This window comes from Protopterus annectens, chromosome 16.part0 (genome assembly GCF_019279795.1).
Source record: "Protopterus annectens isolate FY-2018-M chromosome 16.part0, PAN1.0, whole genome shotgun sequence".
Lineage (NCBI taxonomy): Eukaryota > Metazoa > Chordata > Ceratodontiformes > Protopteridae > Protopterus > Protopterus annectens.
Window position 1 is genome coordinate 104142250 of NC_056750.1, and position 20000 is coordinate 104162249.

Below are 20000 nucleotides of genomic sequence, written 5' to 3' on the forward strand. Positions count from 1 at the left end.
GAGCTTGTATATAAATACTAAAAAAACAATTCTCTAACATCTTACAACTAGCAAACTTTTTTTTACACCAATAATATATGTATCTTGAAGCACAAGTACCATATACTGTATTTACTTGCTTCTGCAAACCTTTAGCTATATTGGTTACTGATAATCTTATTTATCTTTTTAATTATGTGCTCTAATAGAGGTCTTCCTTTTAAATTGTTTCTTAAATATCCTGTGAATATCTAGTACATTTACTAAAACCTATGCTTTCTGCATTTTCAGATCTAAAACTTTGCATATCCCTGTTAGTGTCTTTAACTGTCTAATTTGCAATAATTATGTAATGTGCACTGTACTCTGTAAATTAAAGAATTAAGCCCAACCTGTCAAGCCTGGAGTATATTAAATAACTATTACCGCTTATTTTAGAGTGTATTTTAATAAGCCTGTTACAAAAATTCTGTCACTTTACCTTTAAAACTAATGACTGAATAATGTGAGTTGTGATGTAATTCCATGTTGTTGGCCGTCTAGTAATGCTTTTAGAAATGCATAACTGAATTTTTATATTGTACTCTGAAATCTGACTGAAATGTACTACACTGAACTCAACTGAGTAAGGAAAGTTATATTCTGAAACTTCACGAAAATTTACATTAAAGTGATGCATATTTATACTGAACATCTAAAACAGCTGCATGTACATGTCTGTGTATAAATGTTATACTCAGAAAACTAACACTAAAGGAGTATTCCCCAGTATTATCTGATCACAGATAAAAGCATACACTGAAATCTGGTAAATGTTATACTATGGAAACTACACTATTACTACAGGAATACCTTTTTTCTGTCAGTGTTATTTAAACACAGATAAAAACAAAGTGAAAACTAGTACTGTTATTCATTGTGCGGAAACAAACTGAAATTCTGCATACTTGCTTTAACTCTACTCTGCATGAATGCACATTTGCTGTATACACATTTTAACTCTAAAGAATACTTTTTTTTAGATAAACACATTTACTGTACATGATCTGAGTAAACAAACACTGAAGAAAAACCACTTACTTCTGGCTTTGGTGGTCTTGTTTCTCTGTCAATGTCTGACTTGTGCACCACAGCTCTTTCCAAGTTTTGGCCTTACTCTGCATTAGAAGAGTCACCTTAATGTTCAAGGGTCCCTTGATGCATCTCTCATGCAGTCAGGCTCTCCAACCCCCCCCCCCCCCATCTTTGGTGCAAGTCTGGGTGGCAGATGTAATATTTTTATTGACTGTATTGAAAAACATGCACACTGGAAAACCAAACTGGAAATTATTTAAATATCCAAAACTGACAGCATGTCTTTTTATAGCAATATCCGCAAAGCACAAAAAACAGTATCAGGTCCTTAACATTTACAGCTTTAACAATTATAAACTGAAAACAGCTTGTTGCCCTGACTTTACTTACATTTTTCTGCATGAAATAAACCTACATTACTAATAAACTCTTGCAAGTCTGTAAGCAAACTGATACTACTATGTTTATGTCTAACAAAATAATTTTCCAACCGTCTCTAACCTGCAGTCCCAACTTCCACTTGGCTCATCCCACTCTTACTTTTCCCACCATAGTTTTTTGTTCCCAATACCTTGGTTCCTTTGCTAATTTTCTCAAATACATTCCAGACCCCACTTATTTATTTCTACGTTCCTACTTGCAGTCATCCCTAGTGCTAAAATCTCCATTCTGGTGTTAGAATACTTTCTACTACTTTATGAAAAAATACTATTCTGTATGGTTGTTGTTATTCTCCTTATGGGCATATATCCAAAATCCCACTCTCCTTACTTCGTGAGCCCACCTTCAACATCATGCCTTTCTACTTTGGTAATCTTCTCTTGTGTCATGTATATGAGCCTCAACAGCACAGCTCTACGCCGTTTAAAAGGGAGAAATCGTATCCCACTTAATACTTGTCCATTTCCCTTCCCAAATAAATTTGAGCTCTTATTTGTGGTCTACATCATCTCCACTGGCTGATGAAAAATACACCTGATCTGCACATAAAACTAAAGGGACTAGAAATATTTTGATAACTTGCACATTACTATCCATATCCATAAGCAAGAGCTTCTGACTTCTGAATTTTTGTGTTATCTTTGGTTTAGTCTTTTCCCCCATATCCATAGCTGCCATAACAAAATCGCTTTTAGCCCATGCACTTAAATACTTCACATCTTATGTCCCCATAGATATGGGTATTTCTGGACTAATTTGTGTTGTTACATAGTTTACCACTGTAGTCCTTGTTTTACCTTCATAGGTTCATAGGTAGGTACTAGGTTATCGGCCCTAGTGCCCATACAAGCCTAGCCAAAAAATGTACCCTGGCTTTCGCCACCCAAGAAAATTATTTTCCTGTGCCCCTGTCGAGCAGAGCCACAGAAGTGATCCCCGGGGTGAATTTCCCATTTCCCATCCAATTATCAAGATTTTTCTTGAAGAGTGCTAATGAGGAGCTCTGTTTGACATAGACAGGTAGTCTGTTCCAGAGTATGGGAAGTCTCTGGGACAGGAATCTATCCCTCCAGCATGTTCCGTTTATTGTGGTGACAAGGATTAGGTGCCTAGAGCGTGTAGCTCGGAGGGATTGGGATTTTTTAAGTGGAGCATGTCCAACAGCTCTGGGTTTGACATAGCTTTGTATGTTAGGCAGAGATCGCCCCTGAGTAGGCGATATGCGATGGAGTAAAGCTGTAGTTTTTTGAGACAGTCTGCATAGGGCATCTGTTTGAGGCCAGTAATCCACTTTGTGAGGTATTTCTAAGGTCTTTCCAGTTGTTGTAGATGTCTTGTGAGGTACATACCAAAAGGGGCATTGTACTCTATAATGGGTCTAATGAGTGATGAGTAGAGGGGAACAATGACCTATTTTTTCTGGATGAGAATCCTTTTGTGATGAGATGAGCCACGTAGAAGGATTTCCTGACCACTGTGGCGATGTGATTATCAAAGAAGAGACTACTGTCCACCTGTGTCCCAAGGTCTCATCACATTTTCGGCATTAAGTAGACTACCAGCTATGTGGTAGTTCATGGGTACAGAGTTTTTACCAAAGGGGATGACAATACACTTTTTGGCATTGAGCTTCAGGCCATGGCTTTGACACCAGGTATCTGTCTCAGTGAGGCCCTTTTGTAGTTTGTCCACATCATTAGGAGTTTCGATTAGGCTCCTAGTTTGCAGTCATCTGCAAACTTTGTTAGCCAAAGACCTTCTGTGTTGGCCTGCACTTCAGAGAAGTAGATACCAAACAGGAGAGGACCCAGGACTGAACCCTGTGGTACTCCACTTGTCACTGGTCTGATGTCGGATTTGGAATCCACTACTTTCACAGTGTGGGTTCTGTCCATGAGCCAGTTGGCAACCCATCTTGTGACATAGGGATTTATACCTAGTTTAGTGAGCTTATCTATAATTCCAGAGTGGGGGGATGGTGTTGAAAGCCAGGCGAGATCTAGATAAGTTGTGTGAACCATTTTACCCTCATCTATGGCTTTGGTGACTGCTTCAAAGAAGTCAATCAGGTTTAGGAGACATGATCTGCCTTTTACAAATCCAAATTGGGTAGGGTCCAGAGTTTGGAGATTACCAATGCCTTTGTTTATGAGTTCCATGATGATACGTTCCATGGCCTTGCAGACCAGGCTCGTCAGGCTAATGGGGCGGTAGTTCCTGGGTCCGTGGCTCCCCTTTGTGGAGTGGGATAACTGTTGCGGTGCGCCATTCAGTGGGTACAAAGCCTGAGGTGAGGCTATGATTGAACATGGTACTTAGGTAGGGTGCCAGTTCATTCTGTAGTTCGTGTAGAACGCAGCCTGGGATATTGTCAGGTCCCATGAATGCTGAGTTCTTGGCTTTGGAGAGTGTGTTTTTTACCTGTGCAGCCATGATTATAGGAACTTTGCATTCTTCCAGTATAGAGATGGGCCCTCTAGGGGGTGAGAGAGGGGTAAAGTTAGCACTGAACCTATCTGCTAGGATGTTGGCAATATCAGTTGGTTCTGTATATTTAGTGCCATTGTGCTGTAACTCAGAGCAGATCTGAGTGTTCCCATTTAGATTCTTGACATGGCTATAGAATGCTTTGTGGTTGTCTGTAGAGTCAGTGGCAATTTTGTTTTCGTAACTAGCTTTGGAGGATTTTATGAGGGATCTCAGCTTCTTACTGAGGTTGACCAGGGAGTTCCTCCAGTCATGGGATTTTATTCTTTTTTGCAACAGTTTCTTTCTTCTGTTGTAGAGTTTGTTTATGGCAGAGGACCACCAGATTGGCTTCCTGTTTTTGGAGGATAACATCTTGGTTCTATTAGGGATAGCATGATCCATGCACTTATGTAAGTGCTTATAAAGTGCATTTGTGTAGGATTCGGTAGTCATACCTCTATTGTATGTCTGCATGGGTGTCATGAAGTTTGCCACTTCTGTCTTAAGAAGTGTGAAGTTGGCTTTGGAGAAGTTTTTTACGATGGTTTCCCTAACTGGGGGTGGGGTGGGATGTGGATGTCTAGGCTGATTAGCTTGTGGTCAGATCGCACCAACGAGGAATTGACCTCTGGTGTGGAACACCGGTTTTCCCATGTTGGTAATGACCAGGTCTAGGATATTGCTGCCCCTGGTGGGGGTGTGAATAAGTTGATCCAAGGCGTTGGAATTTATGAATTCTAGAAAACGTTGGGCAAAAGAGTTGATACACAAGTAGTTTTCCCAGTTAATGGTGGGGTAGTTGAAATCGCCCATTATTAGGGTGATGGGTTGTACCCTAATACTTTCCAGTGTATCAAGAAATGAGGAGTGTGAATCCTGGGGCATGGTGGGGGATCTGTAGCAAGCTACACTTTGGATTGCGTTCTTGCCCAGAGTTAGTTGCACTTGGATAATCTCGGATGCATTATGCTGTACAACTAGCCTGGAGGTGTGGATATCCTTAATGAATATGGACACGCCTCTGCCTTTAGTGCTTCGTTCTGGGTTAGGTGGCCGAAAGGTGTGGTATGAATTGTAGCCTGGTAATGCAGGGGTGCTCTCTGGAGCTTTGAACCAGATCTCTGTCACTGCACAGATGTCAATGTTCTCCATTTTAAGGAGTGCCCTCGAGTGAGTGCATTTTGAGGTTTAGACTTCTAGCACTGAGTAGCATTACCCTCAGATTTTGCTTGCTTGTACCTGTTACGGTGGTGAATTTGTCATTTAAACCTTGCCTAAAAAAGGCACTATAGGGGTGGCAAGAGCCTTAGCCAGTATACGGAATCCTAAGGGCGACAGGTGCAGGCCATCTCTGGCAAAGCATCATGGTCTGTCGATCCCAGGCAGACAAATACTGGATCCCCTTAGAATGACACCAGAAGCTTAGCCAATTGTTGAAGTCAATCATTTTTTCCTTGTACTGTGGTATCATTCTGGGTGATGGCAGGATGCTACTCAGGGTTAGGGTCATACCTGCCTGGGATACAAGATCGGAGAGCTCCTCCATGTCTCTTTTCATGTAGTCCAGGGAGGTACGTCTCAGGTCATTCACACCAACATGGACAATGACAGTGTCATATTTGTACTTATTGTGGACTGACCTGAGTGTATGCGTTATGTGGCGGATCCTGGCACCTGACACACAGCTGACAGTAACTTTTACGCAGCTGACAGTAACTTTCTCCTTGTTTAGTCTAGTGAGTGGAACATCAGTGTGCCTGACTACAGAGTCACCTATGACTAGAGTGTTGGGTACGTTGTTATGCCTTATGGGCTGTGGTTGAGTGGCACACTGAGTTTGTGGGCTATGTATCATTTGGGTTGTGTTGGGGGGTGGAGTTTGCTTGCGTTTATGCTCCGGATGTCCCTGATGCTTGGGCAGGTTTTTATTGAGAGCCTCCATGAATGTAGGTGTGTGTTTTGTGTTTCTGTGTGTGTGTTTTGGTGGTGTAGGTTTTGAGGGACTATGTGATGAGTGTGGTGTGGTGCAAGTGTTTACCTTCTCCTCTTGACTGTCTAGTCCAGTCTTGGGTGAAGAGACCTTTGCTTCCAGTTTGGCTATATAAGTGCATCTCTCACAGGTTGTAGTGTTGGGTGGTAGGAGGAGAGGGTTGTCTGTGTACATGAGGCAATTGCTGCATTGCCCCAAGATGCCCAGATTCATCAGGTAGACAGGAGAAATCACTGGGAGCTGACCCTTAGACATGCCTGGATAAGTGCTTATTTATTAAGTACTAAAAACTGCTTTCCACTAGACAAATGAGGAAAGTTGAGTGCTGTAGTAATTTGCAGCTTATGTAGTGCTTACAATGAGTTCTGAACAAGTGCTGAGTTCAAAGAAAGAGATTTGAGTGCTGAAACTAAAAAAATAGAAGTTATGTCCTTACCATAACGTTCCATGTGGAGTGTTCATCTCGCCTTTGTTCTTACACATGGGTTCGGAGCCGATCCTCGGCTCCGTGCCGGCCTCTTGCAAGCTCTGCATCGAGAAGAAGCTCGAGACAATCTAATACCCACAATCCCCCTCTGCCTTTACCTCCGATCTAGTTTGCAAGCAAACCAATCTACAGAATAGCACACTCATGCTCACATCATATATGTACAGAAAGAATCTACACATAACTATATATATATAAGCCAGACAGACATATAAAATATATATATGTCAACTATGTACACAATATTGTAACAGTAGCAGAATGCTCCTGGCCAGGCATCAAAGAACGTTCTTCCTAAGGGTGGGAGGGTGGGACTGTAACAAAGGCAGATGAACACTCCACATGGAACGTTATGGTAAGGACATAACTTCTATATGTGATAGTGTTCAATCTCGCCGTTTGTTCTTACACATGGTAGCGCCCCTAGCTCCTTGTTCCTGAGGAACTCACGGAGGACGCTCTTGAGCACAGTGGAACCAAAGGTTGCCCTGTCCCTAGAAACCTTGTCTACCTTATAATGAGAAATGAATGTATGTGGTTTAGACCAAGTAGCAGCTGCACAAATAGCGCCCAGTGGTAGGCGGGCTGCATGAGCCAAAGATGTAGACACTGACCTTGTGGAATGTCCTTTGGGTTTGTGTAACAGGGTTTGATTTGAAGAATCGTAGACATATATTATACAACTGTTAACCATTTAGAAAGAGTTCTTTTGGTAACTGCAAGTCCTTTCCTGCTATCAGCAAAAGCCACAAAGAGTTGATCTGTTTTTCTGTGATCCTTTGTTCTATCCAAATAAAATCTTAGCTGTCTGTGAACATCTAATTTGTGTAACATATACTCCATTCTGTTGGAGTGGTTTTGAAGAAAGTGGGTAATTCAATGGACTGATTAATATTGTTAATAGAACACACTTTAGGGAGGAAGGATGAATTGGTTCAAGAGAAACTCTGTCAGAGTGAAAGATCAAATCACGGGTGCTTGATGGAAAGAGCCTGAAGTTCAGATACGCCTAGCGGAAGTAATGGCTACCAGAAAGAGAGTTTTCCAGGATAAAAATTTTAGTGAGCAAGAAGAGGCAGGTTCAAAGGGGCAACATTAATTTAGATAGCAACAAATTTAGACTCCAAGGTGACGAGGAGATCTGACCGTGGTCTAATATGAAAAACTCCTTTTAAAAAGGCTTTACAAAGTCTGTGAGCCATAACAGGAGCTCCACATTCTTCCACATGGAAATTCGAAATGGCAGCCAATTGAACTCTTAGTGTAGCAGGAGAAGCACCCTGATGGAATAAGTCTGTTAAGAACTCTAAGATCTTATTCAAAGGAGCTATAAAAGGATCCACATGGTGTGTATTCGCCCAGAATACAAATCGCTTCCATTTGCTAGCATATGTCTTAGTAGTGGAAGCTTTATGCGAAGCCACCAAAATATCCTGGACCGCTGGTGACAAAAGATCAGACCTGGCTAAGTTGGGAATTGGAGCAGCCAAGCTGCTAGATGGAGGGACAGAAGTGCGGGATGGGGAACCCCTGACGAGTGAGTCAATAGGTCTGGCTCTGGGTCCAGAATCCAGGGTCCCCGAATGCAGTGTATCTTCAGGAAGGGAAACCAAATTTGACGAGGCCAGAATGGGGCAATGAGGATTATCGTCCTGTGTAGGTTCTTGGCTTTCTGGAGAAACTTTGATATCAGAGGAAATGGGGGAAAAGCGTACAGGAGTCCTGGGGGCCAATCGTGAACCAGTGCGTCCCTGGGGACTTCCCTGGAGGGGTAATAGGGCAAAGTAGCTCCTGCATTTGGCGTTCATTGGAGACGCAAACAGATCGCAGGAAGGCTGGCCCCACGCATAAAAAATCCTTTCGCTACTGACTGTTTAGGGACCACTCGTGCGGTAACAGAATTGCTCTGCTGAGCCTGTCGGCTATGACGTTGGATGACCCCGGGATGTGCGTTGCTATTAGAAAGCGACCCGTGGACTCCGCCCACTGCCAAATTCTCATGGCCTCTCTGCATAGCTGATAGGACTTGGTTCCCCCTTGTTTGTTTATGTACCAGACTACCGACATGTTGTCCGTCTGAACTGCAATAGTCCCTAGAGGAAGAAGGGGAGCAAAGTGTTGCAACGCTAGAAACACTGCCCTCAACTCTAGAACATTGATGTGCAGATTGTACTCCAAATTGGTCCATTCGCCTTGGACTGTCTGTCCCTGAAAGATGCCCCCCCACCCTATCAGGGAAGCGTCCGTGGTCATTGTAACTGTGGGCGTGGGTAGCACAAACGGTCTCCCTTGGGAAAGGTTGAACGTTTGAAGCCACCAGTTTAGATCTGCTTTGCATGTCTTTGTTATAAGAATCTCGTGTGTTAGAGGTAGTTGTTGAAACGACCATTGTGCAAACAGCAGCCATTGTAGGACTCTCATGTGCAGCCTTCCCAGGGGAATTGCAATCAGGGAGGCTGACATGAGGCCCAACACCTTTAGTACTAGTTTTGCAGGAGATTTCCTTGACAAGAGTAGAAGCCGAATATGAGTCTGAAGTGATAATATCCTTTCTGGGGGAAGCCTCAGAATCAACTGACGTGTGTCTAACTCTGCTCCTATGAACAAAATGTTTTGAGATGGCTGAAGTAAGGATTTTCCGAAGTTTACGGAGATCCCTAGGTGAACACACAGTTGGAGAACAAAATCTCTGGCCTGCAGTAGTTGACGCCTGGTGGTGGCCGAAAGGAGCCAGTCGTCCAGATACGGAAACACCTGGAATCCTTGGCGTCTCAAGTGAGACGCTACCACTGCCATGCATTTGGTGAAGACCCTGCCGGCTGAGGTCAGACCAAAGGGCAGGGCTCGAAATTGAAAGTGACTGGCTCCCAGCCGGAAGCGCAAATGATCTCTGGATGCCCTGGCCATTTTGATGTGGTAGTATGCATCCTCTAGATCTATTGAGCACATCCACTCGTCCTTCTGTAAGAATGGAAGGATCGATTGAAGCGTGACCATTCTGAACTTTTCTTTCTTGACGAAAGTATTGAGGTAGCTTAGGTCTAGAATGGGCCTCCAGTCCCCTGTTTTCTTTGGAACTAAAAAGAACCTTGAGTAAGTCCCGAATCCTTGCTGGTCCGCTGGGACTGGCTGGATGACTTTTTTCTAGCAGCTTTGAAATTTCTAAAGCTGCTGGCTCTCGCAGATGGGGCGGTACATCTGGGAGTCTTTTCTTTGGGATGGGATGAGATAGGAAGGGTATGTTGTAACCTCTGGTAACCACGCTTTTTACCCACTTGTCTGTAGTTATATTTTGCCAGGCCTGAGGGTATAAAGCTGTTTACCCCCGACTGCCTCCAGAGCAGGACAGTCGGGCCTCCTCTCAGGAGTGCTGGAAAGGTTTACCAGGAGTGTTTCCTGTCACCTTGATGTTGCGGACCCTCTGCCGCCAGGGCGTCTTCCACCTCTGCCCCTCCTCTGCCTCTAGAGGGGCATCACCCTGTGTGCCTGAGAAAGACCCTTGGGGTTTTCGAAACCACATTTTTCCACCGCGTTGCCCTTTGGGGTACGGTCTGATTGGGGTGGAAAAACGGACTCCGACAGCAGACAGAGTCTTTCCCTCTTGTTCCCACCGGGTAAGGGTCTCCTTTACTTTGGGGCCAAAGAGAGTGGCACCGTCAAATGGGGCGTTTGTAAAGGAAGACTTGAAGGCTTCCGCAAAGGAGCATAGGCGCATCCAGGATTGTCTACGAGTGGCTCTGTAGCTCAGGGGTTAGAGCACTGGTCTAGTAAACCAGGGGTCATGAGTTCAAATCTCATCAGAGCCTGTGTTTCCTTTCTTGGGGTTGGGAGGGTGGCCTAATGGTTAAGGTGTTTGCCTTGCAAACACAAGGTGCAGGGTTTGAATCTCACAAGGGATAATTGGCTAGGCTTAAAATGGCTTGCAAGGGCAGTTAGCCTAGTACTAATCTATGAACCTATGAACCTAAGAGCAATCGCTGAAGCTGCTGCCCTACTCGAACCTTCGGCTGCGTAGGAAATCAGCCTCATGGACGAGTTAACAATCGATGTTAGGGTATTAAGTTGCGCTGTCACTTTCTCTGAGACAGCTGCATCTGTAGCACCCTGGAGGGTATCTCCCAACTCTTTGACTAGATCCCTCTGTAGACGTGTAAAGTGGGTCAAATAGTTCAGGGACCGCATGGAAAAAGCCGCTGAACTAAAAATGCGCTTCCCGTATCTATCCATCGTCCTAGAGTCTTTATTAGGAGGATGGACAGACGAAGAAGACTCCGACATCTCCTTTTTCGTGGCTGCTGCCACCACCATAGCTGCCTACTGGAACTCCTTTGTAAGGTAGGACTTATCCTGAGGTGCTGTGATGTACTTGTTAGGTTTCCTTGGAACAGGTTCCACTGTGTCAGGAGCCTCCCGCCCTTCGAGCAATTAGTTCCATTAGTTCGTCGAAGGGCGGAGGACCCAGGAGGAGGAAGGGCGAGCACCAAATGCCTTCAGCAGAACTGACTCATCCTCAGAAGGGGAAGGGACTGCCAGTCACCTCTCTGCTTCAGGATCTCTAATATGTCCGAAAAGACACATCTTCTGAAGGTGACTTAGGGGACCCCTCTGACTCATCTAAGTCAGTGTCAGATGTCAAGGATTCCTGTGGAGAATCCAAGTGTCTCCTCTTACACAATCTCTTCCTAGGGACTTCCTCGTGGGGAGCATCCGAAGCCTCGAAGAAGAGGGGGCACCCTCCAGGGGTGGCTGAGACACTGGTGCCCGACGCTTGGATGTGGCCGTGGGTGCAGATGAAGACAAAGGCCCTTTATGGGGAGGAGAAACTGCTTCCACTGATGTGGTTGTCTGGGTAGACGGGTCCCGCATCGAAGAGTCCCCCGGTTCCGAAGAAATGGGAAGAATCCCCGACACAGGCACCGAAGGCATCGACCCCGAGGACGGAGCCGAATCGATCCGCCGAGGCCCGAGGGGAGTCGGAACCGACACGCCGGTTCGACTCTCGCCCTGGAACCAAGAACAGACCGCCGGCTCCGAGACTCCGGTACCGACGGAGTCGAGGTGAGGGGAACAGACCGAGAAAAGACGGTTCTGGACCCGAGGGCTCCACAATCAGTAGATCAGCCTCTTCCGCTCCAAAGACTGAATCGGGTCTCGGAGGAGGAATGGATGGAGATACAGGAAGGCCTTCAATTTTGACACCAACTGGGTGGAAACCGAAATAAGTTTAGAGAGGGCAATGCTCCAATAACTTCTGCACCACGCGATCCACATCGACATCCGAAAGTTTGGAGGAAGAACGGGTCGAAGGAACCAAGACGGAGCCGACCTCAATATGGCCGAAGGAGGAGCTCCATCACCGGGTTCCAAGACTCGAGGCTCAGGAACCGATACCAGTTGAACACTCGCCCCAAGTCTGTGGAACCGGTGATCTAACCTTTGAAGAAGAGCTCGGAGCCGATGACTTAGGCTCGACGTCTCAATTTAGAGGACTTTGATGCCTGGTCAGAAGCATCCAGAGCCTCTTGGAAGCCGGTTTCAACAGACCTCTGTCCATTAGTTTCCTGCGCCTATCTGTCATGACCCTCCCACTAAAAGAGTGACAGATGGAGCAATCCTCTTGTAAGTGGAGAGGGCCAAGGCAGTAGACGCAGGAACTATGGTTGTCAGTGACCGACATTTTCTGGCCACACTGACAACGCTTGAAAAGTACAGTTTTGTACCTACCATAAATGTAGATGTTCGAGGATTCCATTGCTGCAGTCCTGACTATTGGGTATAGTCCGCGCCCCAGTCGGCCCGAATACCAGAGTATAAGGCTGACGTCGGTCATGGCATTAGACTGACGCCAGTACGCCAGGGTACTAATGCGCATGACCGACGCCATATCCTCAGTCTTTTCTTGCCCCAGATGTCAGAAGACCCAAAAAGACAAGTCCCAAAACAACCTGCACCAAAAACATGTATAATATATACAACAATATATATATATATATATAAAAATATAAGCATGTAAACTCACCTACACAACCACCCCTAAACACAGAGGGGAAGGAGGGAGGGTAAATTGGACTTCAGCAATGGAGCCCCTCCACATCTACATTTATGGTAGGTACAAAACTGTACTATGTTCTTCGTCTTCCATTGCTGCAGTCCTGACTATTGGGTAGAATCCCAAAGCAGAGGTAAGGGAGGCTGGCAAATTATAAAGTAGTAGGAGCTGACAACATGCCTTGTAAAACAGCTGTGGCAAAACCAGCCCTAGTCTTAGAGTATATAGGAAGGTGATAATGCCTAGAGAAAGTATGCACTGAACTCCAAGTAGCTGCTTCTAGAATATCCTTAGTTGCCACCCCCCTTAGAAATGCTGTTGAAGTGGCAGTAGCCCTAGTGGAATGAGGCCTAATCCCAGCTGGAATCTCCTTGCCATGATGGGAATAACAAAATGAAATGCAAAAGCCAATCCACCTAGAAATAGTTTGTTTTGACACAGGCTTGCCCTGTGAACTCAAAGCAAAAGAAACAAGTAACTGCTGAGACTGCCTAAAATCCTTAGTCCTGCTCAAATAATAACGCAATTGCCTGTGTACATCTAAAGTGTGCAAAATCTTTTCCCCTTTATTTTGAGGATCTGCAAAAACGTAGGCAAATGAATAGTTTGGTTTAAAGCCACACTAGAAACCACCTTAGGCATAAAGGAAGGATTAGTACGTAATGATACCCTGTCCTTATGGAAAATCAAAAAGGGCTCTACTGCCATAAGGGCCTGCAACTCAGACACCCTTCTTGCAGAAGTAATAGCCAACAGAAAAGCAGTCTTCCAAGACAAATATTTCAATTCAGCAGTAGCTGCAGGCTCAAAAGGTTGTAGAGTAAGTTTTTCCAACACAAAATTGAGATCCCAAGCAGGAGTAGGAGCTCTACGTGGGGTCTTATATTCTTTGCCCCTCTAAGAAACTGCTTGAACAAAGGATGCGAAAACAAAGGTGGGTCACAATCATAGTGAGCTGAAATTGCTGCAGCATGAATCTTTATGGAAGAGAAGGACAAACCTTTGTCCAATAATTCAGTAAGATATTGAAGAGCCACACTCAAATTAGGCTCTGAAATCTCCAAATTCTTTGCTGTACTCCAAAATAAAAATCTCTTCCATTTTTCTGCGTACACTCTCCTTGTACTAGGCCTTCTAGCTTCCATAATCACATTTAAAACTTGTTGAGGAAGTTGAGACCTGCTGTGTTTCAACACAGAATATGCCAGGCTGTTAGATGAAAAGAGTGAAGCTTGACATTGAGCAGATGACCGTCCTTCTGAGATAACAGATGAGGAATCAGAGGTAAAGGCCATGGAGGCTTCTTTACCAGACTCCGTAGTAGTGGGTACCAGTGTTGCCGAAGCCAATCTGGAGCTATCAAAATCATCCTTGGCCTGTCTTGTCTGACCTTTAATAGTACCTTTGGAAGAAGTGGTAGAGGTGGAAAGGCATACACATGAAGGTTTTTCCAACTGAAAGACAGAGCATCCACTTTCCAAGCTGTGTGATGAAACCCTTTGTGCAATACTTTGGCAGCTGGTGGTTTAGTGGAGAAGCGAACAGATCTATGTCTGGAGTTCCCATGACACTGTCAGTTTCTGAAATACATGAAGATCCAGTTTCCACTGTGGGGATCCATGATTTGTCTGCTTAACACATCTGCTAAGGAGTTCTGTGCTCCTGGCAGAAACCTTGCCTGAAGAGTTAGTTGCAAGCTTAGCAGTCTCCCATAAAATCATTGCTTGCCTGCATAGAGGATAAGAATGTGTTCCCCTTGCTTGTTGATGTACCACATGACAGTTGTGTTGTCTGTTAGAATCAACACCTGCCCTGGAAGAAGTAACTCCTTGAAAGCCATTAATGCAAACTGGACTGCTAACATCTCCTTCATGTTGATATGTAGATGCTGTAGTCTGGCAGGCCACTTGTCTTGTATCCACTTTCCATTTAGATGAGCTCCCCAAGCAATGTCCGAGGCATCTGTCGTTAGAATCTGACTTGCCTCTGGCCGGGTCACAGAGAGTCCCTTGTTTAGGTGACATTCCTGAGCCCACCACAAAAATTCCTTTTGCAAGGTATTATTTGAATGACAGTGTCCAAATCCTGGCAGTGCTGTGTCCATACATTTTTGAGATACCATTGTAGCTTCCTCATATGCAGTTTGGCATTGGGAAGCACCAGAATACAAGATGCCATGAACCCTAATGCTTGAAGGACTGTCCTTGCAGTCAGCACGGACTGATGAGATAGTTGATGGAAGTAAAGTGACAGACTCTTTTGTTTGTCCGGGGTTAAAAGGCCATCTGGGCTGCTGTATTCAGTCTTACACCCAGAAAGCACATGTCTTGAGAGGGTACTAGACTGGACTTTATTTCGTTCACAGAATACCCTAGGCATCTTAGCACTGCTATAACATATTCCAGATGCTGTAGAAGGTCTTCCTTTTCTTGAGCCAGAATCAGGCAGTCGTCCAAGTAAGGATAGATTTGAATTCCTTGAAGCCTGAAGTAAGCTATCACTGGAGCCAGAACCTTTGTGAATACTCTGGGCAGTAGATAAGCCAAAGGGCAATGCAGAGAACTGATAATGAGAATTTCCAGCTCGAAACCGCAGATACTTTCTGCAACTTAGCCTTATAGGCACATGAAGGTAAGCTTCCTTGAGATCTAAAGTTACCATCCAGTGATCTTTGCCCAGCAGAGGTAAAAGCTGTTGTAACGCCAACATCTTGAACTTGGGAATGTCCAAAAACGTGTTGAGGAGAGATAAATCCAAAATTGGTCTCCACGTGTTCCCCTTCTTTGGTACAAGGAACAGGCGAGAATAAAATCCTAGGCCCCTCTCTGACACAGGGACTGGCTGAATAGCTCCTATGTGAAGTAACTGTAAAACTTGCTTGTGAGCCTCTTTTCTTTGTAGAGGAGGAACGCCTGGCATGCCTTTGAAAGGGGCATTGTATGGAAATAAAATCTGTAACCGTGGTGAATGATATCCAACACCCATTTGTCTTGAGTAATTAAATCCCAATTTTCTTTGAAAAGAGACAGTCTTCCCCCCAAAGGAGCTGCCAGGCGTGAATCTGCTGGCAGCTGAAAAACAGGTCATTGGGTCTGTTTACGAAAGGACTGACCCCTGCCCTCACCAGAAGTCTGAGCAGGTGAACTCCCTGTTCTAGGCCTAAAAGAACTTTGAGCCCTGCCCCTACCACGTCTAGACCTACCCCTAGACTGAGAATCATAAGCAGGATATGTCCACCCCTTAGCAGGCCAATTTCTACTAAACTTGGTGGCTGCACCTGCAAAAATCTTTAACAGTTTGCATAGACTTAGCTTTGTCCTCCATTTTCTTTAAAACAGCTTCCACAGGCGAACCAAACAACACATCAGACTGTAAAGGAGCATCCAAAATCCTTGTCTTAACATGCTCAGCTAAATTCTGATCCTTCAACCAGGCATGCCTGAAGAACAGAGCTGGTAGCAGCCACCCTCGAGGAGGCCTGTACAGCATCAAAACCACATTGCAAAGAATGCTTACCCACTTGTTCAGACACATGAACCAAATCCAGCAACTCTTTACACTCAATACCTTCCGCCAAAGCATCCACCTTAGATTTCAATTGTGAAAGAAGGTAATTCTGATATTTTAACATGTGAAACTGACAATTCAAAGCTCTCATGGCTAAAGTGGAAGAAGTATACACTTTCTTTCCCCACCTATCCAAAGCCCTCGCCTCTTTATCAGTGGGGACAGGATTTTTAACCACAGAAGCTTTTACACCCTTAGGCCCCTGAGAAATAGTTTCTGGGTCCGCCCTAGGACTCTTAAACAAATATTTATGAGCTTCGGGCACCCTATAATACCTATCAGGCTTAACAGGAGCAGGAGGCAAAGAGTCAGGGTTCACGGAAGCCTCTGCAAAAACATCTTCCACCACATTCAACACAGGAGGAATAGCTAAAGGCCTATGCTGGGGTAAAAACAAGAACTCCCTAAGCCTTTTCCTAGAGTCAGAGTAATCCTGGCCTTCCCATTTAAAGTGCTCCCTCATGGAATGCAAAGTCTCTGAAAATGAGAAATCCTCCGGTGGAGACGCTGTAGGAGTGGAATCATCCACATCAGAATCAGAATAGGTAGGATACTCCTGCAAATCTTCCACAGAAGATTCTGAAGCCTCAGAACACTGTTCAAAACAATCAAACTCCGGTTCCACCCTAGGCCTCTTATCAGGCGGGGCATAGAACCCTAATCATAGTAATCAAATCTTCTGCCATCTTAAGCATATGTTTCTTAGGTACAGAACCTGAAATGGTAGGAGAAGCCCCACTGAAGCTGAAGTAGGCCTACCTCTCATAGAAGTTTTGGCAACAGAAGGAGAGGCCCTAACTACCTTGGGAAGAGAGGGAAGAACAGTCACCTGAGAAGCCCCTCAGCCTGGCCTACCTCCTGAGAAGGCACATCCTGTAAGAGTATAGTTTCTGCCTGGGACTCCATGGAAACTCCTGGCAAAACCTCCGGCTCCACTGAGCCTTCTAAAGAACCGACGTCCGGGACTGCCGGTTCCTCAACCCTAGGCTTCACTGTTTTATCCTTGCGCTTCTTGGAGGAGGCGGGCGCCGGAGCATCCGACGGCATTTTATAATTGCAACGCTTCCCAAACACTAACCTGGCACAGTCTAACCTCCTCTTAATAGTGCGTTTGTTAAACCTAGCACAAGAGCGCAACCAACAACGCCGTGCTCAGGCCCTAAACAAGGTATACACAAGGTATGATAATCCCTATGAGGTATCTGTTTCCCACAAGAAATACAGTTATTCACTTTTTCTGACATCCGTAAAATACTGAGGCAAGAAAAACCAAAATGTTCCCAACGGGTACTTAGCCAACTCTGTTTCGGTCTGAAACTCCGGTCGAAGTATTTCAGTACGCCAACCTGCACTCGCAAAACTGCTTCTGCATCGGACCATGCGGCAAAAAAGACTGAGGATATGACGTCGGTCATGCGCATTAGTACCCTGACGTACTGACGTCAGTCTAATGCGCCCTGACCGAAGTCAGCCTTATACTCTGGTATTCGGGCCGACTGGGACGCGGACTATACCCAATAGTCAGGACTGCAGCAATGGAAGACGAAGAACATCCAGACTTTACCTTCTCAGACATTATAGGGAAGAAAGACAAATCCAGTAAAAAACAGTCAAGTCCGATAAAGTTAGTCAAAACCGATAAAATTGTCAAATCCGGTAAAAAATTCTTCTCAACTAGGTAAGATATGAAGGGTGTAGGCCCCGATAACAATTTGACCGATAATTAAAGTTAACGGTACCAATAAATTAACGGAACCACAACACAATCACACAGTTAACACTGAAAAATATCAAACAGACTAGTATCCTAATAAAATATAACAATAAAAGTTATATCTTAGCTTAGAAACTCTCGAGCTAGCTCCCAACGATGCGTATGCAGCAGCGGCAAACTAGATCTGAGGTAAAGGCAGAGGGGGATTGTGGGTATTAGATTGTCTCGAGCTTCTTCTCGATGCAGAGCTTGCAAGAGGCCGGCACGGAGCCGAGGATCGGCTCCGAACCCATGTGTAAGAACAAACGGCGAGATTGAACACTATCACATCTGGCTAGTTATAAGAAACAAAACTAAGCTAGAAGGCTTCTCTCCAACCCAGAAGGGCTTGGGGGCTCAGAAGCCTACAAACGGTCTAGACCACTTAACAGGAAAGGCAGGAAACAAACTTAAAAAAAATTTTTTTTTGTTCTCTTTCCCAGATGCTCTCTTTGTACACAGTAGGAGTGCCTGAAATCAGAATATGATCTCACTGCACTCAGTTGAGTGAGCAAATGAGATGGGCCCAGAAGGAGTATCCAAACACACATTTACAAGAGGGGCAGGCAGTTTCAAAGCCACTAAGATTAACACCAAAACAGAAACTGGGAAAACTAACTGAAGAATAGAGTCAAAACTTCCAGTTCAGTTAATATTCATGCAACACAGTTAAATCACTTCATTTGTTTTTTTTTTTATCTTGAAAATACTTGAAACCGTCTTAAAATATTCCAGAACACAGAGATATTCTTTTCTGGATTTGTACAGTGCAATACATCATTATCTGCTAATAAAGTTAACTTTTCTTGATTACGATAATTCTAACCTTGAATTTGAGTCCCTCACTTTCTTTGCTAATAGCTCTAAGTATAAATCAAATAAAAGGGAAAATGGACAACACAACTGGTACCTCTCTTCAAACATAGCTTGTCAGAGAGCAACCCTCCCACCTTAATTCTTGTCTTTGACCCTTAATACATCATCCTAATTAACTCTATTTTATCAGGGAGTGCAAACACTTCCATTACCCTACTTGTAAAATCCAAGCTGACTATCAAATTATTTTGCTGCATCAAGACTCACCAACAATGGGATTTTCTTACATTCTGCTTCCCTCTGAATCATCACTGATCTAGTAATATTGTCAGATGTTTTTAACTTTCTCTCCACAAACCCACGGTGATCCATAACTTTCAATTTTGGTAACATCCCTTCCATTCTCTTAGTAAGTATAGACAGAAATAGTTCATAATCATGGTTTAAAATTTAACTTAGTCTAAATGAAGCTGGGTCTTAGCAGTCTTTACCTTTTTTGGGTAATACAACCAACACAAATTTCTTCCAAGTTGCTGGTACTGTCCCCTTCTTTTACAATACTGTTACACAAAACCTTCCAGCTCTTTAACCTTTAACAGTCTTCCCTCCTAACTGCCAAACTTCTGCAGAAATTCCATCTGTTCCTGGAGACGTCCATGACAATTGTTATACATCATCATTTTATCCAACCCCTTCCTATCTTACCTACTAATTCTTGAGCCTCATGTTTCTCTAACCTTGACACAGTTAGCTCTTCCATTAATATTTCTATCTGTGCCTTTTCTTGTTTTCTCCATTACTCTGCTTTATTTTATAAACTTTCATGGACTTTCCCAAACATATCTAATACCTCTGCATGATCTCTAGTTTGTTTTCTTGTCAGAGGCTTCCTTGGTTTTGCAACAACTCTTTCTACTTTCTGTTGCCCAAATCTTTGTGGTTTAGTTATTATCAAAAAATACTTGTTTAATAGCAACCTCTCTGAACTCATGCACACTATTCAAATACTTCCCTATATCCCTTTAGTACTCAGCAATTACTCCTTTTCTTGTTCGGTGAGATTTCTATTCCTCTGCAATAGATAATTCTTATTACTTTGTTGTTATATCTATTTCTCTCTTACTTCAGTCATACTTTCAAACTACCATTTTCATTTTATTCCACTCCCATCCTATCCCTTCTGACAACGTATTTATCTTCCCTAATGACTCTCAAATAGTTTCCACTACCTATTCCTTAAATTCCTTCTTTTTAACAAAAAAGTAGGAAAGCATCAATGTCTCATTTTACTTCCCTGCAACTTCATCTTGTTCTTTATTGGTGATGGTCTGAAATAGTTACTGAATGTCTTTCAAAGCTTTTGGTTAAATATGCA

The 20000-nt window shown here is 44.0% G+C and overlaps 1 protein-coding gene and 1 non-coding gene across 3 annotated transcripts in view; one reads left to right on the forward strand and one right to left on the reverse strand.

Moving 5' to 3' along the window:
- Positions 1 to 20000, reverse strand: part of MED22 (mediator complex subunit 22) — a 328154-nt gene that overhangs the window by 266058 nt on the left and 42096 nt on the right. The window lies entirely within an intron of this gene.
- On the forward strand, positions 10174 to 10246 carry TRNAT-AGU. Its single transcript has one exon. It is a non-coding gene; the product is annotated as a tRNA-Thr (tRNA).